At 54.3% G+C, this 27,299-nt stretch overlaps 1 protein-coding gene across 6 annotated transcripts in view; it reads right to left on the bottom strand.

The window, feature by feature from the left end:
• The window catches only part of ZMIZ1 (zinc finger MIZ-type containing 1), a 244,620-nt gene that overhangs the window by 201,093 nt on the left and 16,228 nt on the right, over window positions 1–27,299 (bottom strand). The window contains exon 1 of one of the 6 annotated variants that reach the window (XM_063638173.1): window positions 17,921–17,997. The exons of the other annotated variants lie outside the window; for them this stretch is intronic. The gene's annotated coding sequence lies outside the window, so the exon portion shown is untranslated. Of the gene's footprint in view, window positions 1–17,920; window positions 17,998–27,299 lie in introns of those variants that run through there. 6 annotated transcript variants of the gene reach the window in all.

The raw sequence follows: 27,299 nt of genomic DNA on the forward strand, positions 1-27,299 counted from the left end.
CTCGTCTGCTCCCCTCCTCTGTACAGGGACAGATACACATTCCAGGCTCCTTCAGCTGTGCTGATATTACAGGGCAGAAGTGGTTTCCAGGCGGCGTGTCCACAGAGCCTGCCAGGAACATGGGGTTCCTGAAGCCTACCCCAACACCTCTGCTATGCTCACCCAAGGACTTACGGTGATGGAGCCCAGTGGATCTGAAGTCATCAGCCATTCCCCTGCTCCCGCACACACCCGTGCTCACACCTGAATTGCTACATGTAACCCCCTCCCTTTAGTTCAGCCTCCACACAGGTGCAGGACCCGTGCAGAACGTCGGTCTGACCTGGCACAGAGCAGGCTGTCAACAAGGTCTGCTGACCAGCAGAATCAAGACAGGGATGGGCAAGCGATCCTACAACCCAAATCAAACACACCTGTCCCCCACTCAGGTACCAGCCCTGACTCCCCACTGCCAGCACGTCCCACTGCCAAATTTTCAAGTCCTGGGAGTTCTTCACTTGGGAGTTGTGTCCACACTTCTAGAAGTCTCTCACAGTCTCTACACTCCAGCCACACCACAATCACTCAGCGTTCCCTGGATGTTCATGCCCCAGGGCCTTTGCCTATGCCACTACTTTTTCAGCCCAGCCAAGTCCTACTCTGGGTCAAGCTGTAGCTCCCCATTTGTAACTGTCACAACACTTTACACTAGACTGAATTCTATTCACATTTGTTCCAAACACTCAAACAAACCACCCCAGCCCCCAGCCTGTAGCCCCTGATCAGCTTTTCCTAATGGCTAACCTACATCACACCTGCTGTAATTTTAAAAACCATTCCCTGGATAGTGGGTGAGACGTTCTCAGCCAAGTGTAAGTGAGACTGTATTCTTGGAGCTCCCTAAGGTGAGGGAAGGGGCAAGCTTGGGAATTTCCAGGCAAAGCCAGCAGAAAATTGGCCACAAATGAATCACTAACTCTCGAGTCAAGATCTCCGAGTAGCTGGTGCCAAGGTCTCAGGCTCTGGCCTGTGTGGGCCCACTTGGTCTCCCTTGGCTCAGGCCTGAGGGTACGCCTCCCCCGTCACCCACATCCCCTGGCCATGTGCTTCACCTCACAGCCACTAGCCATCGAGAGCAAAGACTCTGCTCTTTGGGCCAGGGCAGGCCAAACATCTTATGGGAGAGGGTACACCTCTCCCTGGGAATGACTCCAAACTTTTGCCCACACACTTCTGTCCTTCTGGAATGCCATCCCTTCCAGTGAGCTAAATCCTCTTTGTCCTTCAAGGACTGGCTCCTCCCTTGCCTGCCCACCTGGGCCCCATGACCTCCGAGCCCCTGCAGCCCTGGCTGTGTCTACCAACTGTCTCCTCCCTGCCCTGGCCTGGGTGCCAGGGCCTCGTTTCTTCAGTGAAGCCCCTGCTAGGATGGGGACATTGCAGCCTCTACTGGACCCTAACAGCTATCATTAAGTTGGGCACAGACTGGGAAGCCCACAGGTGATGGGGACTGCTCATGGGCTCTATGCACAGGGGCCCTGGTGGTGGTCAGCCCAGGAGCTGGGCAAGGGGAGCAAGTGGGCTGGCAGCCATCTGCATAACTGTGCAAATAGCCCCTCGCTGCCAGTGGCCACCCCATCTGGAAGCACAGGTGAGTGCATGGCAGATGATGTATTGATATCACACTGGGATACCTGTTAATGAGGTATCATATGTGTTTCCAGACTTCAGGTCCATTGGTCATGAAGTTCATGAGTTCAGGCCCTTCTTCCAGGCAGCTTAGAGGAACTATGGTGAAACTGGAAGCCCCAGACTGCAGTGCTGGCAGTGGGGGCCTCAGTCCTCACCTGGCTCAGGTAAGACCTCATGTTCCCCTGTGGGCCTTCTTTCAGAGCCTCTGAGCCAGCTGTGGTGCAGCCACCATATGGCTCAAAAGAGATAGGGGTAAATGTAACCACTGGCTTCCCATTGTGGGGCTGGGTGGCTGCAGGGGGCACAGCATTCAGAGTCCCAGGAGCCAGATCCTTTGTAGTCGGCCAAGATGAGTACCAACTACCTCCTTCCCCAGGGCACCTCTTGCAGGCTGAGGCTGCCAGTTCCGGCATGGCCCTCTCAGTTCCCTGGAAGAAAAGCTTGAACTCTTCTTCGGTGGGACGGATGGACATCAAGTCTGGAAACACAGATTAAACCTTATTAATAGGTACCCCAGTGTGGTATTAATGCATCATCCGCCATGCATTCACCTGTCCTTCCAGACCGAGTGGCCACCGGTATGGCAATAAGGCCGAAAACAAGAATAACAAATACCGCTGATTTGAGCAGCTGCTTTGTGTCAAGCTCTGTGCTAAGCTCCACACACATTTCTCCTGAATTCTCCCACCATGCCAGGAGATAGATACTACTATGAACATGCCTGCTGGAAAGATGAGGAATCTAAGGATAACAGAGATGCAGATGAGGACGAAGTAACCTTCCCACATCCCAAGGCCAGAGGGTAGCAGCATGGGGGTTTGGATGCAGGCATCTGGCCCAGGCCCTGCATGCCACCAAGTGCCCAGCACCCCTCATCTCCTTTGCTCTGAGCTGGAACAAGTCCTGTGGGTGCCACCCTGCAGCCTTCACTGAACCTTTTTCTCATCTGACCTTCAAAACCCTCCATGAGACCACTGGTGAGGGTCATTATTTCCATCTTACAGATGGGGAGACTGAGGTCTGCTGGGGGAAGGAACTTGATTTCTCTAGCAGTTTCTGCACCCCTTTTGTCCTCACAATAACCCCACGAGGTGGCTGTTGCTAAGACCATTTTGCAGGTGGGAAAACACTGATGATGGGAGAGGCAGAGGGGATGTCTCGGGCCACATGCTGGCAACAGAGCCTGGGTTTGTGCACCTGGCTGCCTGACTCTTGACTGGGCTTCTCCCATGACCCGGGGCTGTCTTCAAAGTCTGGCACAGAATATGCGCGAGTGCATGGGCATGGTGGGGAGAAACAAAGGGTGGATCAGGAACCCAGTGTGGGGGCCTGGGAGTGGGCACCACATCCCTCCCTCCCAGCCTCCCCTCTCCAGCGCCATCCATATGGAGGTGGGGTGGAGATGCTGAGGACAGATGAGGCTACCTCCCCAGTTCCTTCAGGACTCCTGGGCTGGGGCACTCTATACTTATTTACAATGACAGAGAGTCTTATCCATGAGCCTAATGATCAGGCGGGGGCAGCCCAGCCATGCTGGGCACCGGGTGTGTGTTGCACACAAGGATGTGAGTGTGGACAACACCCATAGTGAAAAAGACAGGATGAGGTGGCAGCTGCATGCCCACACGTGTGCACACAGACACATGCACACAGGCACACTTGCACAGAGGTGTGTACACCCCTCACCAATGCACATCCACACTGGGACACACACAGGACAGTGAACAGACATCCACCACCCAGAGCCACGAATAGATCAACACAGAGAGAGGCAGCCCAGAGGACATAGGCACATGGATGCCTGCAGAGTGCAGGCAGACACACACATGTGTGCACCTGGGCACACTTGTGTTCATCTGCACACATGCCCAGAGCAGCACACACCTGCATGCTGGGCTAACACAGTTTATGGGCTGTGGGCAGGGATGTGGACAGCCTCAGGTGCACACACAGCACGTGGGCCTGGGTGTGCCCACCCAGGCGTGGGTCTGGGTGCATGCATGTGCACATGCATGCACAGGGGCCTTAGTGGTGGTCAGCCCCAGGAGCCAGGCAGGGGAGCAGGTGGGCTGGCAGCAAGGTGGCCTTGCAGAATTGTGCAAGAAGCCCCTCACTGCCTCTGTGCTGATGTAGTTAGGCCCCTCCAAAACAGCCCCATAAATCAGGATGCTGCCTGCTGCAAGCATTTAAATCACTGTCCCTGGGATGCAGAGCTTAGAACAGAGAAGCAGCCAACCTCAGGCCCTGACCCATGATCTGTGTGTATTAGGGGGAGATGGTTGGTATTTGGCTTTCCTTCTACCCAAGGCCACCTCCCCACCCTTACCCCAATCAGGCCCCCTGTCCTGCTAGCCCACTATGTCCTGCCTGCCTCAGGCCTTTCTTCCCCATCCCACCTTTCTCCCTTCACTCTCAGCCTGAGATCTCAAAGTGCACCACCAGCCTGAGCCCCGCCCTCCCATTCCCAGTGCTGAAAGCTTCTCCCAGCAATTGGCACCCTAGGACCTTGGTATGGGTGGGTGGGGTGAACAGTCCATTCCCAGACAGTAACACTGCAGGTGGTTATCAGATCTGAGATCTGAGCTGGGGTCCACACCCAGCTCCACCTCGGATGAGTCTTGCCACCCCTTCTCCCAGCCTCACTTCCCCTATCTGTAAAGGGGGACTGGAATGGGACCTCCCAGGGCTGCCCGACCTGAGGATCTGCTGCCTAGGGAAAAGCTCCTCTGTGGATGCTGATTAATTATGACTATTAATAATACAACCATCTGTATCTCACAGTGGAGCGAGGATGATTAAAACTGGGCCCTGTGCCCCAGTGGCAGAATAAATGGGTCTCCGGGTGGGCTGGGGTGTCAACACTAGCCTGGAAGCAGATTGCTGGTGACTGTGTTGGGAGGGGCTCTTTATACTGCATAGACAGATGCTGAGAGGAAGGACAGAAAGGCAGGCAGGCAGAAAGAAGGTGGGGAGCTGGCTTACCAGATGATGAACAATAGACAATTACCCCATGCCAGGGCTCTCAGGCAGGACTCTGTGCCTGCCCCTGGGACAAAGCAACTGGGTCTTTTCACCTCTTCTCAACCCCACCCCCATCCTACAGCACAGCCCAGAAGCTCCAGCTGCTGGAGGTAGTGAGGCAGTAGGCATGAGTGCCATCCTCTGTCCAGAGAAGTTTTGGAGGCTGCTATCTGCCAGGGTCAGGCCAGTGCCCTCCCTGCCCCCTGCAAGCCCTGCTCCAAGTAGTGTCCATGGATGGAGGAACCTTTCTGAATGCCTCCGAGTAGTGTGGGAACAATGGAGATGGTCCCTCCTCCCACTGCCCTGTGGTGCCCAGTGTACCTCTGACCTCACCCATCCACTTGAACGCTCTTTCATGGTGAACACATCTGCCTCTCACCTCACATTCACCAGACTGTGAGCAACTCTGATCAATCCACCTCTGTGAACACCACTGGCAGGCCCCCCAGAACCCTCACCCTGAGCCAGACACTGTTAACCCTGTAATCCTCACAACAGCCCCAGGTGGTGTTTACATCCCTTTTATCAATGAAGAAACTGAGGCACAGAGAGAGAAAGGAACTCACCAAAAGTCACACGGCCAGAAGTAGTTCAAATGGAAAGCATGCTGTTTGACTCCTGAGGTCTAACCCGCTAGGCTACAAAAGCTGACTGAATGAATGAGGCTTAAATAGCAGGATGCAGAAAGTTCTGGGCTTTGTAAGTGGACAGTGAAGTGGCCAGAAGATGGGTATCACAGGTTCAGGCCAGATGTCTGCATTAACTGGCTGCGTGGCCTCAAGCCAGTCACTTGCTCACTCTGGCCTTCAATTTCCTCACCTGAAAAAAGTGAGCAAATGGGGTTGCCCCATCCCCTGGCCAGATGCAAAGGCAATGGAAGAGTGAGTGCTCTGAAAGTGATCAAAGAGCATGATGATGAGGGCTATATCCACAGCAGCCAGGACTTCCAAAGCGGAGCCCAAATGCCTGTTCAGGCAGGGGCACTCAAGAACAATAGATGAAGGATCTGAAACCAGGGCTGTCCTAGAAAATCTGGGGCACTCGGCCACCTGCACGATGCCTGTAGTGAGGTAGTGTTACATGGGCTGCTGCCAAGCCAGGCCAAACCACCTCTCCAGTCCCATTTGTTGATCATTCTTGGGTCTCATCAACACACTTCCTGGGTACCTACCCCACATCCAGCCCTAGCAGGGAGCGGGTATGGAATGCACAAGAGCTTCCTAAACTCAAGGGCTGAGTGTTGACCCTCCAGGGCCTGCAATGTGATTGGGGGATGTCCCCTTGCACAATGGGCAAAGACCAGCCAAGGAGCATCTGCTAAGTTCCTATAGGAGCTTCTGGGCTCAATCACCCACTGATCGCCAGGCTGGGTGCTGGCGATGCAGTGGGGGCAGGATCTAGCCACAGGCTTGGGGGAGCACGTGAGTCACAAATACAGGCCTGTGTGCCCCCAGGCTTCCTTCCCACACCCATGGCAGGCACTACCAATTGGTCCCCACGCTCTCTTACAGAGCTCCTTGTAGCCTCAGAATTGCTATTCTGTATAGCACTCCAGGCTGTCACTCTCAGGCAGAGCATAAGACAAAACCTACAGCACTTGTTGTCCCTGTTAGTGGAGCAACTACTACATTCTGCTGGGTTCAGCCATGCCCGGGAGAGCTAAGGCCCGGTCTTGGTCTCTGGCCTAGGAGAGAGCTGCCGGATGGTGTCAAGCTTAGACCCTCAGTTTGGGAACTTCAATGGAGAGGCACAGAGGGCCTGGGGGTGGAGGGATTTGGTTTTGCTACAGAATCCCAGCTTCTTGGCCAAGACTCTCCACGAGAGTGGTTTCCCTTGGCCCGGATGCCAGGATGGGGCCTTCTGTAGCCCCACCGTGTTAGGGAGTGTGGTGGTCACCTCTGGGTATCGTGAAATCGGAAGACAATTTACCAGAACATCCCTCCAGCAACCCCTCCCCACCCATTCCTTCTACAAGGGCACAGAAGTCGGTGAGCACTTAGGAGAAGGGCAACCCGGACAGTTTGCAGAGCCCGTCACATTTCCCCCCATCTTCCTGATGTTTGTCATTTCCTTCTGCCATCGAAACTGCTATTAGCTTAATAATCAATTCACAACTTTTGCATAAATACGTTTATTTTTAAAAGAACTTTATAATACTACCTTAAATACAAAATTAGTCTCACTCACCAAGGATAGAAGTTAAACACAAAAACAAATACAAGAGAACAAACAATGGCACTGTTTTGCTGCCTGCCTGCTGGAGGCTCCGGGTGCTGCAGGTGCTCTCTGCTGAAAAGGGACCCCAGCAAGTATCCGGCCACTGGGGGCTGTCCTTGGCACAGCCAGAGGGCTAGAGGGAATAGGGGTGGAGGGGTTTTCTCAGTCCTGATTAACGTGAACTCCTGAATGCCAACGTGAACTCCCGAATGCCAACGGTCACTTTTGTTTACCTTTGAGGAGCAGAAAGAAGCTCAGTTCAGTGGCACTCTCAGGATCAAGGCAGCCTGTAACAGGTCTGTTACACAGAAGAGGCTCAGAGAGGTGGGACCACTGGCCCCAGGTCACACAGCAGTGAGTGGCCAAGCCTGGCTTCCGACCCTAGTCTCTTGCCTAAGCACAAGGTCTCTCTTCTCTGCCACCGCCTTCTCTATGCCACATGGAGGCACTTAGGCAGAGCAGAGTCGCTTTGACCTGCGGCTGATGCGGTAGCAGTTTTTACACCTGAGGTTAACAGCTGTGATTTAAGAGGTTATTTGTCTAAATTTTCAGGAATCAGTTTCTCAGGGAGGAGACAACTAACACATTGGGCTTGGGAAGCTAGTCTTTTTAGAAAATATTTATAGCATTTCAAGACAGTTTGGTGGCAATTGGATCTAGCATCTGCTATTTTCCTCACTTTCCACCATGGCTTTAAAACCCATGGCAGTTAAGACACACACACGCACACACACACACGCACACACACACACATGCACACACACACACACACCCAACAACAACAACCCAACAACAACAGCAACCACATCAACGCTGACAGGAAATCAAGGCCCATCGTTTCTTTGAGAAACAAAACATGAAGCTGGCATGATTTCAGAAAGCTCATTACTGCCTCTGGTTAAAACCCCAGTGCGCCTCCTACTAGCAGTACCTAAGGCTGATGCTCAGAGCACCGTGGCCAGCGGGCCAGTCCCCAAGGCTACGGTGAGGTTCACGGCCTCCAGAGTTGGGTTTGGCAGGACTCCCTGGCCCGGGGCTGTGGCTCTCACAGGAAGCCCCAACAGCAAAAGAGCCCTCCCCTGAAATTTGGATTCTGGCTACAAACTGGAGAAAGACAGGGAAAGAAGGCAACCTCTGGAAATCTAAGACATCCTACGACCAGGCACCGAGTTGGCCCATCTCTGTACCTCGGGGGTGTATTCACCCCTGCAAGCTCAGTGACATCTATTGTACCCATTTTGCAGATGACAAAACTGAGGCTTTAACAAGCCAGGAGATTATCCTGAGAGCACAATGGCTTATATCTGGTCCCTCTGACCCAACCAGGCAGCCTGGTGTTCCCACCTCACCTCCAGTGACCACCCTGCACATGGCTTCTATGCACGTGGACTCTATACTCATCCGCTCCCCAAGGTCCTGCAAGGTGACTCCCTAGACCAACCTCCAGGCCTTTACTCACGCCATGACCCTCTCAATACCAAATCTCCGTCATCGAAAGGCTGCATCTCACACGGAGACCCTGAAGACCTTCTACTCCATCCTGGGGTCTCAGGTGGGATTCTGAGGCTCAGAGAGGGGAGGGGTCACTACATTGTCTGGTGACCAGACGAACGTGAACCAGGTCTGCTGTGAAAAATACCAGAGCATGTTGCTACTCCTGCTGTCCTTCCCATCCCAGTCCAGGCACAGGAGTGGCAGTTGCTAGTTCATAGTAAGAAGTCAGCCCAGCTGGGAACAAGGTTGGTAGTGATACCAGGGCTCGCGTCCAGCCAATGGCAAATGGTGCTTGAATGACAGACCACCTTCCCACTTGTCCAGGTCCAGCCTTTTGGGCAGAGCCATGGACCACTCTGCACCCCCACCCACACCCGCCTCCAAGCCAGGGGACCGGAAGGCCCTCATCCATGATGCACTGGGACAAAACCCCAGGCCAGGCCCCCAGGGAAGCACTCGCCCACACAGCCTGGCTCCGGGCTGGCAAAGAGCCCCAGGGAGGAGGGCCTGCCAGCCTGGGGCCTGGTGTGCCCCATGCAGCTGCTCCCCCGGGGCTCCCCTCTCCACTCCGATGTCAACAGACACCGAAAACCTGTGTCCAGGTTGGCATCACCCCTTGCCCTCCCTCCCCCAGATCCTGTTCTCCCTCTGCCCTCCTTTTGGATCAAATGCCCTCTCCACCCCCACCCACCCAGGCATCAAATCCAAGAGTCAAAAAACCATCCTGGTTTCTGACGCTCCCCCTCAGCCAAGCCATCTGCCATTTCCACCGCTCACCCTCCCCGCGTGCGGATCTGCCCACTCCTCGACAGCTCCTTTGCCTGGGTGGGGGCAACAGCCCCTCCTTGGCCTCCCACTCTCACTTCCTTCCTGCTCTTCCTTACAGCTGTAAAGCTTTTCCTGTTTACAGCCCCCCACCCCAGGCATCCCCAAGGCCCTCGAGCCCCGTGCAGCTGGCCCTGCCTGCTCCCCCTCACGGTTTCCCCATGTCCTCAGTTCTCAGGCACCAAGCATATTCCTACCCCTGGGCCTTTGCACCTGCTGTTCCCGCTCACCACCTCCTCCACCTACAGTGGCTGGCTGTTTTACAGTTTCTCAAGGGGTCTGGGAGCAGACTGCCCTCATCTAAAATACATGCCGCCTCCCCCACCCCAGCCTCTCCGTAACACATCGCTCGACATTACTACTGTACTGCACGTACTACGAGCTGATTACTGTCCTTCTGTGCCCCTCAGCCCTGCTCAATGATGTTAGCCCCAGGAGGGTCAGCACCTCCTCAAGCTGGTTTCCTGCTTTCTATCCAATGTTTAGATCACTGGCTGGCACAAAACTAACATTTAATAAGTGTTGGTTGAATGAACAAGTGAGTGAACAGTTATGATTTTGTCAGCTCACCATCACCCTCTCAGCCCCCTGCCAGCCAGGCTGGGAATGATCCCACTTCTCAGATGAGGGTACTGGGCTGTGGAGAGGTGCTATGTGGGCCTGGTAGCCTATGGCAGCAAAGCAGCAGCAAGGCCTCCTGGTGTTAGGCCAGCACTGCTTCTTCCCAGGGGGTGCCTGGGACTCACCTCCAGCCAGACTAGGGAAGGGACCAGGATTAGGGAGTAAGAACCCATGGAAAAGTCATCAAATTGGGTGGCTCCAGTATTTCTGTTGCAACTTGAAATGCTGCCTCTCTGAAAACCACATCCTGTGCCCCCTCAGCTCCTGGCCCTGGGCAGCCTTGCTGAGACCCCCCCACACACACCCAGTTCTTTCTCTCCCTGGGTCCTGGAATTCACTGGCCCAGCCCTAAGGCTGATGGAGCAGAGAGCAGGGCAAAGGAGGCCTTCTCTCCCGGGTGGGGCAGGAGGAGGGGGCTGAGCCAGATTCAGGTCACGCTGCTGCACCCACAGCCCTCTGAGGGCTAAAAATAACCGTGTTTATACACTTCCAGAGCCGGGATTTCTGCCTCCCTGTGAGAGGGGCTACAGGCTGCGTTCACCACTGCACGCCTTCTGCTCCAACTGGGCGAGGCCTGGTCCAACAGGCTGGGACCTGGCTTTCTGGATTTGTTCCCTTGGGTTGTTTGTAGGTGGAGGGAGGTGAGCAAAAGCTGAACAAGCTGGTGACTCCAGATGGGAAGAGCTTATTGCTAGGGAACAGCTCTTCCTCCTAGAGGGCAGGAGCCAGAGTTACAGAGAAGGTGGTGAGATCCTGACCCACGTGAGGTCCCTGGTGCCATGGGGAGGCTGGGAGCCAGTCGGAGGTCCCACTTGCCGTGTGACCTGGAGCTGGCCACTCCTGCTCTCTCTGGTCCTCAGCTGCCTCCCTGCATTGTGGCAGCTGACGGTAATTGACAGCTGCTCCTCCCATCACATCCTCAGAGAGGGGAGGGACAACGGTGGAGTCTCAGTGTGTGTGTTTGTGGTGGGGGACAGTGTGAGAAACAGCTCCAGCCCCTGAGGCCCCACGGCTGTCTTCATGGCAGATGACGGAGCGCACCTCCCAGGACAGCCGTCACCTGGCCACCTGCCTCCCTCCCTCCCTGCCCTGGTTCACCCAGATGGACTTTACCACCAGAGGGGCAGGTGCCAGTTGCCTACCTAGAGACTACCCCTCCCTCTGCACAAGTAGGCCCTCCCCTGACCCCATGGCTCCTGTGAACGTGGCCGTGCCAATAAGATACATGAAGGCCACCAGACGTCCACTGGGCCGAGGGCCTCACACATTCCAGGATCCAGTAGCCCTGGCCTTTCTTCTCTGACTTGAGAGAAGAAAGCCTGGCTGACTTGCTGCCCCTAGACAGGAACAAAGTCTATCCCTGCTGGCCTGGCTTCAAGAGCTGTGTCCCTCTGACAGCATCCCCCCAGCACTCTGAGCCTTTGCATATGCTGTTCCCTCTGCCTCAGATGTTTTTCCCTCACTTCCCGACTGGGAACTTCCCACTCATCCTAGAGGACTTACTCAGTTGCCCCCTTCACCAGCACAGTGAGCTCAGCCCTTTGCCTGTGCTGAGAACCCCCTTCCATTAGACAATCAGTAGCGTCCCCGGTGCCAAGATCTCGCCTTCCTCACACCTACTGCAAAGAGCTTCAACTGTATGCTGAATTATTCATCAAAGGGGAGAGCTTGGTCCTCCTCTCTCCTTGCTGCGGTCAAGTCCACACCCTGCAGCCCCTCTGTGGACCCCTTCAAGATTCTGCAGTCTGCAATCAGCTCCACCCTCTTCCTTCAAAGGCTCCTGTTCTCTAGGGACCCGGCCTTTGTGCTCCTCATCAGACCTGCAGTTTTCAGCCAGGTTTCTAAATGCACCTGGCCCAGCTGTGCTGGGGTGAGAACAGCATTTGCACGTTTAGCAGGCACCCAAGGGTGCTGTGTGCAAAAGCCCTGAGGGCCAAGGGCACCCCCACGGCACTTGGAAATCACTCCCTTCAGATACCACAGCACCCAGTGCCCCCGATGACCACCATCCTTACCCCCCACCAACCACGATATCTACAGCACTGTTTGGCCCATACCCAGGCCCCTGCCAGCGATGAGCCTCATGCCCTCTCTCCTGGAATGCAGCAGGGCTCATGGGACCCCTGTGAGAACATCCTCCAAGCAGCCACTGCAGCTACTGGTCTGCAAATCAGATCTGAGGACAGCACTCTTCACCCCAAAATCTTTCCTTGTTGACCCTTAGTCAAGGATAAACTCCATTCGGCATTCAAGGCCCTCTGGGATGTGATCAGGCCACCACTGAGCTCCCGGGGTTTGCCTCCCACCCACTCAGGCCTGATAACCTCACCTGCCCTGTTTTTTTTTATTTCAGAGATGGCGTCTATGTTGCCCAGGATGTTCTTGAATTCCTGGGCTCTAGCAATCCCCCCACCTTGACTTACCAAAGTGCTGGGATTACAGGCATAAGCCACCATGCCCAGCCCTCACCTGCCTCTTTCTGCTGAGCATTCCTCAACTCATCCTTTGGGCTGAAGCACAAAGGCCACCTCCTCTGGGAGGCCCTCCTTGAATGCCCTCCCCTAGTAGGCTGACCTGAACCTGTCCCCTTGGGGCTCCGCTCAGCAGGACTCTTGTTCACAGCCACCAGCCCCTCATGCTACAGGTAGTACCTGTCCAGTCTTGTTCCCTAGTGAGGCTCTAAACTCCTGGGGTTGGGCCAGGACCAGTCATCCAGGGCCTGGCATTCAACAAGAGACGTGCTCTGAGCATCAGGGTGTGTGGTCCATTATACTCCAAGTCAGATGGGCATGAAGACCTGCACTGTGGTGATAAGTGACATTCAGAGTGGCTGGAGACTTGTTTGGGTCATACAAGCAGTAGTGATGGGACCCACACCAGTTAGGACCATGTCAGCACCGTGCTCCTACCTGCCCCCATAACCAGGACCTCCAGGTGGTAAAAAGAAGACCCACCTGCTTTTTCAAATGCACCTGTAGCTCCTCTCAGTGCTTCACCCAGCCCCCACTCCTCTGACAGGAAGGGACACTTCCTCCAAGTCCAAGTCACAGGGGGTTTATGGAGAGATGTTTCCCAGGCACATCACCTGGGAAACGCAGGACCAGCCATCCTCCGCCACCCAACAAGTGCAGGGACTTGGGCTCCACACTGGGACGTCCCAAGCGGGGCATGGAGGCTCAGGGAGGTTTGGAGGGAGCCAGGAGGCGACGGGGGCAGACCTGGGCCCAGAGGCCACCACTCCCTGTTCCCAGTGCAGCACAGGCCCCTCTGTCTTCCACACCCCAGTCTAACATGATTGCTGCTTCTTTCCTGAGGCCCTGGGGGGCCTTGCAACCCCTTTTAAAGGCAAACACAGATGCAGAACCAGCCAAGAGTACATCCTGGTGTTCTGTGGAGCCATAGGAGGGGGAAGGACCTTTTCAAAGGCAGCCTGGGGAAGGGCCAGGAGCACCCCTGCTCATGGGAGCATGGGGTCCCTGTGCCCAGGGCACTCTCAAGGAGTGCTGGTATCCAGCACCAGCACACCAACTCCTGGGGCCTCACGGTGGGTCCCCAGCAGGTGCACCACAGTGATATCTGCATCAGAATGTGCCCAAGCCCAAGTCACCCCCACAGCCTAGGGACGCTCCGCTCTGGTTTCCAGAGACCGTGGCACTCTAGGGTGGGTGGGTGTCGAGGAGGGGGTGCAGGCCTTGCTGGGTCTCAGGACCTGCTCCCAAGCAGGTGAGCTGGGAACATTGAAATTCTGACTCACTTCTGGAATCTGCCGCCAACATGGTTCCCATTTGGCTCCTCTGCTACTCAAAGCCACTTCCAGCCTCCAGGCGCAATGCAGACGTCTGCACCACAGTCAAGTCCCCAGTCTCAGAAGTTCTCCAGCTCCAGAGGGCTACTGACAAATGAAGCCTGAGCTCACTCACTGCCCACCCAATCTCCTTGCTAATGACAGTGACCTCACAGGCCCGTCCTCGGTAGGGTGCTGGGCCCCCAGCCGCATGCCACCTCCTCCACATGGGCACCCAAGGCCCACCCTGCTCAACCCCAGCCTCAGCAGCAGCTTGGAGATTCAGGTTTTGAGATCACCTGCACTCAAATCTCAGTTCTGTTTCTGGGCGGCTGTTTGAGTGCGGATGCCCCACTTCAACTCTCTGAATCTCACTGTATGGCTCTCAGGTGACTGGTGGGTTCACTGAGCTCATTATGCAAAAGTAATGCCAATTACTTATCAGGTGCTTGCAATGGACCAGACACTCATACAAGTATTAATTCATTTATGCTCGCTAAAGTCCTTCGAGGTAGGTGGTCAACTATCACCACCTTCATTTTACAGGTGAGGAAACTGAGGCACAGAGCAGTTGAGTCACTTCCCTGAGGTTGCCCAGCTGCTAAGTGTGGGAGCTAGGATTCGGAGCCTGCCTGTCTGGCTCCAGAGTGCTTGTGCTAACCACCACACTACACTGCCTCCAGGCAGCTTCTGCCTTCTCTCCAGTGCCGCTGGGGCCTGGCCTGGCCAAACTCCTCACTCCCGCATAAACTCCAGGATTCGTCATGCTTCAGGGCCTGGGCCCACAGAGCTCCCCAGTCTAATAGGCCCTTCTCCTAGTCTACCTGGCAGACACTTCCAGGCTAGCTCACACACTCCTTCCATTTTCTCCTGACCCTTAGGTAGGAATGATCATTTGACCATTCCCCACAACCCCAAGCCCCAGGCTTCCATCAAGTCCTCCAGAGCCCCCAAAGGCCTCCGAGGGCCCGATGGCATCTTGAATCCAACAGGGGCTCAATCGGTGCTTGGAGAGTGCCTGAGTGATCCCCAGAGTCATGTCCAAAGGCTTTGCCCATCCACGTCTGCCTGAGAAGCCCCTGGTAATGCAGCCACATGGAAGGGCACCAGTGCTGCTGAGGCCCCTCCAGGAACTCCTCTTCCTCACGCTGTTGGGTGGGGGGTGCAGTTAGCATCCAAGCAGCCCACAGAGAGGTGCCATGAAGACCACATATGTTGTGAGCACAAAAGCCCAAAGTGACAGAAATTGATAAAAACTTCACTGCGCCACTGACACCCCATATATCAAAGGCCCCAAATCTCATTCTCTGCTTGCCTCCAATTTCTATCAGAGCTTGCCAGCTGCACATTTATTGAGAAGTTTGTGATCTGACAGGCACTGTATTACCAACATTAATGATGCATCAGTCTCTAGAATTACTGGGGAAACAGTCCAATTGATTTTATTATTATCTCGAGTTCGTCACATTGCATTCCAGGCAGCTCGCTACCAGTTTTGAGCAAGGCCCAAAGTAAATAAACAAAGGTTGCAGGGCCAGGGCTGACCCTAAGCGGAAGAACCTGGGCTTGTCCGGGGACCCCTGGTGATAGCCCTTGCACCCCTCAGCCTCCTCTGCCCTCTGTGACAGCAGGATGGTCACTAAAATAGCAGATGATATTCAGTGGCAGACAGCCAAGCCAGGGGACCAGTTAAGGGCTTGGGCCAGGCCTCCCTTCATGCTGCAAAGATGGAGGCGGCCGGTGGGAGGCAGAAATAGCCAGTGATGTCATGTGTCATGTGTCCCTTGGCTGAGGCGGGGAGCCAGCACCATGCGGGACCCCCCAGCAGATACAGGCAAGTCCACACCTGATCCCATGCCCACAGCAGGCTGGCAGCACTGCTGGTGACCCCGGGGCAAGTGGAGCTGGAAGATATGCATGGTGCCTACCGTGTTTCAGCTGCTCTGCCCCTGCCCATCGTCCCCAAGCCACATGGGACCCCTCTCTGTCTCTGGCCTTCGCACACGCTGTTTCCTCTGCCTGTGTGCTCTCTTTTCCCACCCCATCATCTCACGGCCCTCCTCAGAAAGGCCTTCTTGTCCCAAAGCCCCCACACTCACCTCTGGGTGGTTTTCTATTCAGCACCCTGTTTCTTTCTTTCTTGGCCCTCATCATAATTTATAAAGGTGTCCTTGATTGTGATTGGCTTGTTTACCTGGTTTCTCTCTTTGGCTCCCAGCAGACAGGGATCTTATCTGTTCTGGCCATTGTCCTATTCCCAGAGCCTAGCAGGGGGCTGACACCCAGCAGGCCCCCACATCCAGGTCTGAAAGCAAGCTTGACTAAAGGAGCCAGTCTCTATCAACCCCTCAAGGCAGGGTTTTGGGTCAAGAAGTGCTCAAGAAAACGGCCAGTGGTTTCAGAGCCCTTCCCACCCCTCACCTCCACCTGCTGGAGGTTCTTTGAAGCCATCTCGCTTCTTTTTTCTTTTCTTTTCTTCTTTTTTTTTTTGAGATGGAGTCTCGCTCTGTCGCCCAGGCTGGAGTGCAGTGGCGCGATCTCGGCTCACTGCAAGCTCCGCCTCCCGGGTTCACGCCATTCTCCTGCCTCAGCCTCCCTAGTAGCTGGGACCACAGGCGCCCACCACACCTGGCTAAATTTTTTTTGTATTTTCTAGTAGAGACAGGGTTTCACTGTGTTAGCCAGGATGGTCTCAATCTCCTGACCTCGTGTTCCGCCTGTCTCAGCCTCCCAAAGTGCTGGGATTACAGGAGTGAGCCACCATGCCCAGCCTAGCCATCTCATTTCTAACTCCTTGTGCAAACATTTGTCCTTCTGGGCTCATCTCCTCCCCCTCTCCTCCAGACCCACCCTCTACATTCAGCTTCCTTTCTCCAGCAACCTTCAGAGGCAGCAAGGCTGGTGGAAGCTGAGGACCTGAGTCAGGCCAGGAGCCAGGTCCAAATCCCAGCCCCGCAAATGAAGCAAAGCATGTAACTGTCCTAAGTTCTGCTCAATTACCTCCCCTATAAAACAGAGGGGAGAAGCCTGTGGCCCCACCTGCCTCACGGGGATCTGCAGGTTCAGCAACAGAGGAGACATCCCTAGATGGCCACACATAGTACACACAAGGCACCTTTAGCACTGCTGTCTGCTGGTGCTTCAAACTGACCACCAGGACACAGATGCAGGGACCCCAGCAGCCCCAAGATGTGGATCTGAGAAAGGCTTAGAACAATGAAATCTGGCCTCTGAGGAAGAGAATGATTGCACCCTGAAGATTGACCGGGAGCCACACGGGGTGCAGGGGGTCTGCACGATGTGTCCAGATGAACAGGTACCGAGGGGCCTCCTCATGGTAGCCTTTGTTAGGTGCATTCCAGGCCCAAGGTAATAGATCAGGCACCTGGAGAAGATGGGAAGCAGCATAGGTCCGCACTCAGAGCAGTCAGGTAAGAAGGATGAGGCCTCCCTTACCTAACCGGAGAGACCTGCCTGACACCCGGAAAGGCCACACGGCCAGGTGAGAACTGGTTAGGTCAGGAGAATGGGGTTGGCTCTGCACAAGGGTTACTGCCAAAAAGCAAAGGGGTAAAGAAGTGGGCCTGGAAGGGGCGGTCTTCTAACTATCGGTATCATGGTTATTGTTTTTTATAACAGTACTATTGAAATTAAATCAGGAAAATATTTGACTTAATAGGTAGTGTTCTGCCCTCAAAACAGATGTCTTTCCCTTGAAATGTATGTTATAGACATGACTGATTTATGAGCATTCACCATGTGGCCAGGCCTATGCTGAGCACTAAGTGTACCTGAGCATATTTTGTCTTTCCAACAACCTTAATTGTTCCCACTTTCTACCCATGAAAACTGAGGTCCTGAGAGGAAGTCAAATGCCCAAGGCCCCACAAGTGGAAGACACAGGATATGAATCTAGGCTGGTCTGAGAGTCAGAGCTCCTGTAGCCAGCTGGGCAGGGACAGCTCCCTCTGGCCCAAGGGTCCCAGGCCTCTGATCAGCATCCAGCCCCACTGCTTGCTTGCTTTCTCTCTCTCTCTCTCTTTTTTTTTTTCAGGAGGGGCAGGGTCTTGCTCTGTCACCCAGGCTGGATTGCAGTGGCGCAATCATGGCTCACTACAGCCTCGACCTCCTGGGCTCAAGCAATCTTCTCATCTGAGCCTCCCCAGTAGCTGGGACTAAAGGTGCACACCACCATGCTCAGCTAGTTTTTGTATTTTTGGTAAACACAGGGTTTCACTGTGTTGCCCAGGCTAGTCTCAAACTCCTGAGCTCAAGCGATCCACTCACCTTGGCCTCCCAAAGTGCAGGGATTAGAGGCGTGAGCCACTGCACACCTGGCCCCAGCCCCATTGCTTTCTGAAGAAGACAGTGATGCCCAGCAAGGCCTTGGTCTTGTCCAAAATCACTCTCTCATCCCACAGCAGGGCAGGGACAACGGACAGATACATCCACTGTTGACTTCATCTCACTTCATTCTCAAAATAACCTGAGAAGTAAGCAGTACCCATTTCACGGCCAAGGAATCCGGCTCTAGAAAGCCAAAGTAACCGATAGTGGCAGTGTGCGAGAAGGTTTGAACCCAGGCCGTTGAGCTCTGCAGACTGTCTGGTAGCCTCTGTGCAATGACCCCAGTTTCCTAGGACCTGGCTCTGGCTCCAGCTCCCTCCGGTTTGCAGGGAGAGCAGAGGCCACCTTGGCCCCAGCGTTTGTGGCCTTCTGAGTCGCCTGTGGGCTCTGCACCTGGCATGCAATGCCAGCAGCCTCGGTAAACAGGCCCGGCTGCAGCCGGACTCACCCGGCTCGCTTGTGCCGAGGAAGCCAGGTCGGAGGATGGGTTCCTTGGCATTTCCAGCAGCAGCGCTCTCTTACTCAATTAGGCCCTTTCTGTCCAAAGGGCAGCTGTGACGTGCGGAACAGGTCTGTGGTGTCAATATGAACCCAGCATTGTACAGCTGGGGACATACAATGCCCTCGGTCGACTGTTTATTTATAAATCCACCCAGTGCTCACTGCGGCCTTTACACTCAGCTCTTTCCCAAAATGCAAATTGGCTTCTTCCTGTAAGTCAAACCGACTTGCTCGAGCTGATAAAAATCATCCCAAACGGGCTCTTTTATCTCCCCAATACAGAAAGTCCTCTGCACCCACACCTCCTAGAAAGAGGAAGACTGTCTGTCTGTAGAGTGCTTGCGGCGGGGATGGCCCAGAGAAAGGCCCTGAAGAGGCACGCAAGGGCATGGGAGGGTGCGCATAGGGTAGCGGAAGCCAGGATCTGAACTCGCAGGCCTGCATTCAAATCCTGCCTAAAACGCCTTCTGGCTCCGTGGCCCTCATCACTCTGAGTACATTACGTACGCATGTGTGTAAAACTGGGATACAGGCCAGGCGTGGCGGCTCACACCTCTCATCCTAGCACTCTGGGAGGCCAAGGTGGGTGGATCACTTGAGGTCAGGCGTTCAAGACCAGCCTGGCCAACATGGTGAAACCCCATCTCTACTAAAAATACAAAAATTAGCCAGGCGTGTTGGCGGGCGCCTGTAATCCCAGTTACTCGGGAGGCTGAGGCAGGAGAATCGCTTGAACCCAGGAGGCGGGACTGCAGTGAGCTGAGACCACACTACTGCACTCCAGCCTGGGCAACAGAGTGAGACTCTGTCTCAAAATAAATAAATAAATTAATTAATTAAATAAAACTGGGGTACAGCAGTCCTTCCCGCATAGGGTTCTTCAGAACAGTAATGAGATAATGCACATAAACTGCATGGCACAGTGCAGAGAACCTAAAGCATCCCCTGAATGTGTGTGTGTGGCGGGGGTAGGGGGGCGGGCAGTAGAAAGAATAATAATTATCTGAAGCTTGGACCTGCCACCCATTCATTCTCTTGCTGGGTGCTCTCTGCACCTCAGTTTCCCCCACTGCTCTTTGAACCCCCAGGACCCTCTCTCCTACTGGCTGGTAGCTCAGCCCCTCAACTGCCTGCATCGTATTCAAACAGCTTTGGGGGTGCTGTTTCCGGTACTGTCTCCTCACTATCTCAAGGGCTCTTTTATCAGAAAATCAAAATCTGTTCCAAAGAAAAAACAAAATAAACCCATCTTATAGAAAAGCGAGCTACCTGACCACCCCTCTGCCAGCTGGTGTCCAGATTTCAAAGAGCCACGAGCATCACTTAAAGGCACATGCCTTGTGCAAGGCTTGCTGGGAGATATCAGGGATCTGATATGGGTTTGTAACCAAGTAGACTAATCAGGGGCCTCCAGGAGTGGGCAGGAAGTGCAAGGAAATGTCAAATGGGCCTAGAAGTCACCAGAGACCAAGAAGCGCACACAGAAACCTCTTGGCCGAGGTTCCAAGGCTTATAAGGAGGTGTTGCGTTGCTACTGTGACAACAGGTATGGGGCTCTGCCCACAGGAGGACACCCCTAGCCGCAGCCCAAGCCTGGGTCTCCTAGCACAGAACACCAGCCATGCTGTGTGCAGCGAGGCTTAGGTTATCAGCACGGATCCATTTATGGAGGAGGACGCCAAGGCCTGGAAGAGGGAGGTGACTAACCCAAGATCACATAAGGCTTGTTGGTAATGAAACCCAGGTCCTAGGGTCGCTTCCAATCTGGAGAACAGAGGGAGGCCAGCAGCCACAAAATGGCCACGCCATGGCAGCCACCAGTTTTGCAGAAGGGGGTGAGAACAGGCAATGTCAGTTCACAAAGAACTTCCCCTCCCTGTGCCTCTGGCACTCCTCACAGCAGCAGGCAGACAGGCTGGGTAGAGTTGTAGAATCTCCCCATTTTGCAGGTTGAGGACAGAGGCACAGGAGTAGCCGGACCAAGCCTGCACCCAGACCTTCAGAAGCCCCAGATGCTGCTGCCACCTCCTCTCCCACTCAGCATGGAGCGGGGCTGGTGGGAACAGCACCAGCCCCTAAGCCCTGCCCCATCCCACCCAGCACAGGGAGCCTGGTTGGTCCTGAAGTGCACCTGAGGGACTCCACTCACCTGCCTAATTAATAGGCTCAGGTCTCCTCCAACCCAGGTGGCTCCCTGTCACTAAATCTCCTAAAACGCTGCTCTGTCCTCACCCTGTCCGTCACACACCTCCCCCTCCCCACTTCTAGGATAAGTGTCCCATCCTAACCCTGGCTTCCTTCTGGGGTCCCAGCCATCCCTAGAAACTTGGCCTCTGTTCTTCCCCTAAAGTCTATGGGTGCTGGTCATGCTGGCTGAGCCCCCAGCACCCCCACAGGCACACCTCCCTTCCTTTGGTCATGCCGGTTCCACCACCCAGAAGTACCTTTCCTCCCACTCCTCGCCTTGTTCTAGCTAAAGCCTCTCCATCCTCAGTGCAGCCCTTAAATGCCCCCTCCTCCAGGAGGCCCCTCCCCACCGACCACTGTAGCTCATTCTCATCTCACTCCTTGGAACTTATTAGCCGATTTCTCTGAAGCTTTCAGTACTCACTGTAGCTATTCTGCTGAGTAGCCAAGGTTGTTTCCAATGCAGACTGTGAAACTCCTTGAGGTCAGGGTCTGAGGACTTTTGTTTGGCCATCCTTCTAATGGAGAAATATTGCCTTAGCCTGTGCCATTATGGCCCCCGTGCTAGGGGATAAGAGACAAGGCTCTGGCTTTGCAGAACAGCTCAAGTCTAGAAATAGGCCAATAAATAGGCAGTTGCCCACATAAATACATATACCTACTTATGTACTCACAAAATTTTAAAATTTTAAGTTAAAAAAAAAAGGCAGCTGCCATTGCACATCATGGTGGCTTGAACAGGGAAAGCAAAGAGGGCTGTAGAAATGAATGTCACCCAGTCCAGCTTCCCCAAGCACAGGACCCTCCCCTAGAAGATGCTGGAGAAGGTCTCTTGGTAGACTGAAATTGCTGCAAGAGATTAATTCATCTGGGCTCAAGACAGCAGAGGTCTAGGTGGGGAGTGGTGGAAGCAGGACAGGTGAGTGTGGGCCCCCCAAGGTGGGGCCCCCTATTGGCACAGACAGACAGAGGACAGCCCTGGAACCTCAGCAATAGGGAGGAAGCCCTTGACCTGGCGACGAGGCCAGTGTATCCCGATGGAAAAGGCAGCAAGACTTAAGGCTGTCAAACCTGGCATGGCCCAGCTGGGCAGTCTGGCCCTGGGCACATACAGCCCTGGCTCCTCAAAGTGGGCACCCCCCAAGCCTCAGCTCCCACAATGCACATCAGCCTTGTGGGTGAGCGTCTTTTCACTCTGGTTTCGTGAGCAGGCTGCTCCAGATGGACCCGTGAAGGGAAACGCGCCGCTGCACACTGCTGGCTCTTGCCCTAGGAGTCCCGGCCACCATCTGCAACTCTCAACATCTCAGCACATGGCTTCATTGTTCTTGCACCTCAAAGCCTTCTCTGGAGAAGGACACAGATTTCTGGAGAAATAAATAAACGGGATCCCACATGCCAGTAGGGCGACTGTGACCACATTCTCACTTCCGGCTTCCTGTCACCAGTCCCCTACCCCACCAGCCCCACACCGTGGGAGGGGGCAGAAGGTCCTTCTCTCCCTCCAAGTACATCTCCTCTTCCAAACAGGGTCTCTTTGTGGGTCTTGAGCAATCTTGCCACAGCCACAGGGGGCCTTCAGGTCCCCATGGGGGATGAGAAAAAAAACCCTCCAAGTCCCATGCCCAGGCTCGGTTGCTTTCAGCAACTTCCCTCCCCACTGCTCAGGGGCACCAGAAAACACTGAGCGCCCCAGGCACTGCACCTGGGAGTCCCTCCCTCTCCCGGGATTGTTTTCCCACCTGTAAAATGGGGCAGATAAACTCAATGACAGCAAGCTGTCTCCTGGGTCCCCACTTACATTCTAACTGAGACTTAAGACACAGCAGCAGGGTCATTCAGTAGGGAGGTGAGGGAAAGAAGGCAGGATGAGGGAGAGGTGGGGTTGTCCCTGGCTGCAGAAGCCTTAAAAGCTGGTAAAAGGCTTAATCCTGCATAATGATTTACTAAGTGACAAGTAAAATAGATTTACCGTGACAGCTTGAAAGGAGAGCCACAGAAATAAAATTACACTCCGGCGCATCCCGTCTCTTTACAACCTGTCCCCTCCCTTCCGAAAGCCAGGAGCTTGTAAGGGCACACATGGACATGTGCCTGGGTAAAAAGGGAGCAAGTGGCCTGAAGGGTAGGGGGTGGAGGTCGGGTGAGTGGGAGAGGGACAAAGGAAGGGGTAGCACTGGCCCTGCCCAGGAAGGCTGTCCCAGGTGCGGCCAACAGGGTCTTGCTCATGCCCATGGAGGTGGTGATCTCGGCAGCCCTCGGAACTGACACATCCTCCCTGGGATTTTGCCTTCAGGGAGCATGCGGCAGGCACCTCAAGTGCCCCCTGCACCCAGAACCCCCAATTTCTATCTGACTCCTCTGATCCAACACAGCAGTCCCAGGGCCCCTCCAGGTTTTCAGGGCGCAGGGAGAGGGGTCCAGTACTTCTGTTGGAAGGAGGCAGACTTCAACTGTACCAGACCAAAACCAAACGAGAGCAAACCGGAGGAAGCACAAAACACCCTGAGCTGAGTTCATCTCATAGAAGGAAAGTGAGCCGGATGGATGGGGAGCACCCCGTGTTGTCGATGCCACTCTTCCACAATTTGTGTTTGCACAAGAGCCAAGGGCTACTTTTTCCTTCACTGATGTGGGGCCCACTTGGCTCCATCTGGGTGGGGAGAAGGATCTGACATGCGGAGGCTTCGGCCATGGACCACGGAGAACCTCTCCTCCGTGGGAATGAACCCCACCAGTTGCTTCGGGCTCTGAAGCTACCTGTCCACCTCCCCAAGTGTGGCACCAGCCCAGGTACCTGCTCAGCGCTGTCCTGTCAGAGGGGCAGGGGCAGACAACCATGTCCACAGGATACTCGTTTGTACAAACAGCCACGGACCAGAAAAGAAAAATCAAGCTGTGGCCTCGCGTAGGGAGTAGAAGACCTGATTCCCTGAGCAGCTGTGGAGGCTGAACAAGTTCAGTACTCTGAACTCCAGCTTCCTCCTCTGCAAAATGGGATAATACCACTCACTTCAGAGGGGTGCTGCGACAGTCTCCAGACCCCAAAGTACCATGCCTGGTGCAGGAAGGATGTTCCCAAGGATGTGAGCTTTGCCTTGGGGAGCAAGGACTGAAATGCATTTGCAGTGGGGACTGCTAAACGGAAGCTCTGGTCTCAGACCTGGCTTAGGAAACGCACCTGCTCACAGCCCACCCACCTTCCCCAGGTCCCAGAAAGCAGCCAGCATTGCAGCAGAGAAAAGATCTCAGAGTGGGAACAGTAGTCCTGGCCCAGGGACCCCTAAGCCTCCTGCAGCCTCTGCTTAAAGCCTGCAGGGGCCGAGTCCCAGGGAAGGTTGGTGAAGGTTCCCATGTGTCCCTCTCTGTCACCCTCTCACTGGCAACTCCCGATTCGACAAAATGCTGTCCTGCACCTTTAACCAACAGAACCCAGGGCCGTGCCTAGGCAGGCCTGAACACCCGTGTTTACCCAGCAGAAGGGTGGCCCCTCCCCCAGCACCATGGCAAGCTGGAGCTCACTTGCCCACAGACTCGCCTGGTGCACAGGCAGTGCATATGAGGCCCCAGCCCCTGGCCCTGCCCAGGGAGTTTTGCCCAAGAAGCCTTGTGGCCTGGCCCAGGCTGCTGTTGCCAAGCCAATTCTCCCAGGAAGCCAAGCCTGGGCAGCAGCAATGCAGGCACAGCAAGCTCACAGGTATCCTCAGACCTGGTGGCTTTGGACAAAACAACCTGACCCACGAAGCGCTCCTGGGAGCTTGGCATGGCCCAGCCATCTCTCTGGCTCTGGCTGGCAGGGGAAAGGGCAAAAGAAGGGACCAGGGGTCAGATCATGCACATGGTCCACACCACAAAACCGACCAGCTCTGGGAAAGGGTACATCATGTATTATTCAACTTGCAGGGAGCGCATTGGAATGTTTGCTAGATCCAAGCTAGTGCTGCTGGGTGACAGGGAGTCAGAGCCTGGCGGTGGCTGTGGTATTCTAAAGGTAGCTGCGATCCTGCCACACAAGGGCTGCAACACTGGTCAGGAAACTGTGTGTGGGGAACTGGGGCAAGGGGAGGACCAATCCGCTTGACCTAGCTGGTGCATGAGGGCAAGCTGAGGCTTGGGCAGAGTTTGCAGGATGCCTAGGAGTTCTCCAGGCAGACAGAGCAGAGAGGAACACAATGTGCAAAGCTCACACAAGTGAAAGTTCATCTGGGGCCAGAGAATGAAGGGCACTGAATTTCAGACTGTAGATAGTAGAGAGGCATGAAGAAGTTTTAAGTAGAGTGGAAGAGGTGATAGATCAGGGGTGCCTTTTATTCAGGTTCACACTGGTAGCCAAGTGAAGGGGCGATGGAAAAGGGGAAGATGGAGGTAGACACCTGGGGGAGAAGGTTGCTGCCTGGGGATGTAGACAGGAGAGGTGGCTGGAGAAACATCCAGAAGGTAGAGTCCAAAGACATCAGTTCCCTGACTACCTACTCCCATAAGCCATGCTCTGGGCAGGGCAATGGGGACATGGACACCGAATGTCATGGGGTACAGCCCTGGGGAGGAGTCAAAGTGACTTCCCAATTTCAGCCAGGACCATGGGACAATGTCAGCCTACTCCTAATCCAAGGTGGCTTTATGAGAATTAGAACCAGGCTCCCCTTCCTCCAATACTTTACCACCACCTGCCAAAAAATCATCTAATACATGTATAATGTGAGGGGACTAAAATGTGAGTACCACCCCCAAGTTGTGCAGTGCGCAACATGCGCTACCACACACAGCTGTCCTATGAGACACAATGCTAGTGAACAAGCAATGGGAAGGTGGAGGGTTAGAGGCCTGGGGTTAAGGCAGGTAGGAAAGGCAGATAAAATCTAATCTAACACACTAAGAAGTTAAAAACACTTAACAAAACAAAGAACAACCAAAGCAGTGTTTACTAACCCTCCCTGCCTTTTTGGCATGAGAAATTCAAATAAAAGAAGAGGCAGAATTATTTGCTATATGGAATCCAAAAGAGAAAAATATAGTTGCACAGACCAGGTAAATAAAAGAAATGCAAAAATGCAAGTCAGGAAACCCTGGTTTTAAAAGGAAGAGATTGGCCAAAGGTATAGAGAATCAGTCCTGGCCACAGAGCTTCCAAAAAGATTATCTTTAAAAAAATAAATAAATAAAAAAATAAAAAATAAATAACAAAAGATCCTACCAGCCTAGGTAACAAAGCAAGACCTTGTCTTTACAAAAACAAAATTTTTAATTAGCCGGGGTGATGGCTCGTGCCGATAGTCCCAGCTACTCAGGAGGCAGAGGTGGGAGGATCGCTTGAGTCCAGGAGTTCGAGACTGCAGTAAGCCATGATCACACCACTGTACTCCAGCCTGGGTGACAGACTGAGACCCAGTTTCTACAAAATAAAATGAAGTAATAAAAATAAAAAGGATTCTATATGCTGAACAAGCAAACATAACTGAGTAAAATCTGAGAAAAATGGGCTTTCTGGCCAACTGAACTATCTGGATACCTGAGGGCTTTCACTCGATCATTCAAAAACTCATCAGGCTTTACTGGGCACCTTCTCTGCTCCAGGTCTTGTCTGACCTAGCTGGTACCGGGAGGAGGAGAAGGCTGAGGGAGTCCAGAGGAGAATGCCTAGGAGGTCCCTGGGAGGAGGTAATGACACAGTGTGCCAGGTAAGGAGGGGCGGGGAGACGCATTCTGTCACTGTCCACACGGTGAAGTGCAAATCCCCGCCAACCATGGCAAGGCCCTTTTTTAACAGAAGTGAGAATTTTGTGAGTCAAGGTGAGACCCACATTACATCCTGGGGGTCTGGAGTAGGGAGCCTCACCTATCCTGGAGGCAAAAGTCCTCCAGTAGGCTCCAAAGGAAAGTCCCAGCTAGAAGGGGCCTCAATGCACAGAGGGCAGAGAGACAAGGGCTTGTCAGGGTCAGGAAGGTGACGGGTGGCAGAGATGGGCAGTGGGTATCCTCTCCCTTACCAGGGCCCTTCCAGTGCCCGGTGCCGCCCCAGGGGTTTCATCCAACTCCAACCCTAGAAAGCCAGGGAGCAGTGGTAGGCGGGAAAGGCACGTTGTGATGGCTACTCAGGTCCCTGGCCACTGGGCACAGCTCAGAAACAGAGGGAGAGGCACTTCTCATTCCCAGAGTAAGAGTCTCATTCTGAAAAGGGTTGGGCTTTTGTTTCCTGAAAAAGAGGTTCTCAGGGGCATCTCTTGGGCTGAAGCCTGTTGCCTGCTGCTGGTAATCCTAACAAGTGTGTTTACTGGGCTCTGGAGATCACAAGCTGCCTTCCTCTGCCTCCCCTCCTGGTGGCCCTGGGAGGCGGGCACCCTCTGCCCTTTTTCAGATGAGCAAGCAGGCCCAGAGAGCCATGGAGGGCCTCTCATCCCAGGTCACTCTTTCTGGGTCTGGTGCAGGCCAGACGGCACCTGAGTGCCAGGCAGGAGTCAGGGTGGGGCGTTATGCGGGCTGAGGCCTCTGCCCACTCTGCCCAACGGCACGTGCAAATGGCAGGTGGGAACTCAACTGCGGGCCTGGCGCCATGCTGGGCATGTTGGCCCCTTGACCCCCACCCCCAGCTTGAGGAGGCTACATCCGAGCCCTGGTGACTGGTGCTGAGCCC

Source organism: Symphalangus syndactylus, chromosome 4, assembly GCF_028878055.3.
Source record: "Symphalangus syndactylus isolate Jambi chromosome 4, NHGRI_mSymSyn1-v2.1_pri, whole genome shotgun sequence".
Lineage (NCBI taxonomy): Eukaryota > Metazoa > Chordata > Mammalia > Primates > Hylobatidae > Symphalangus > Symphalangus syndactylus.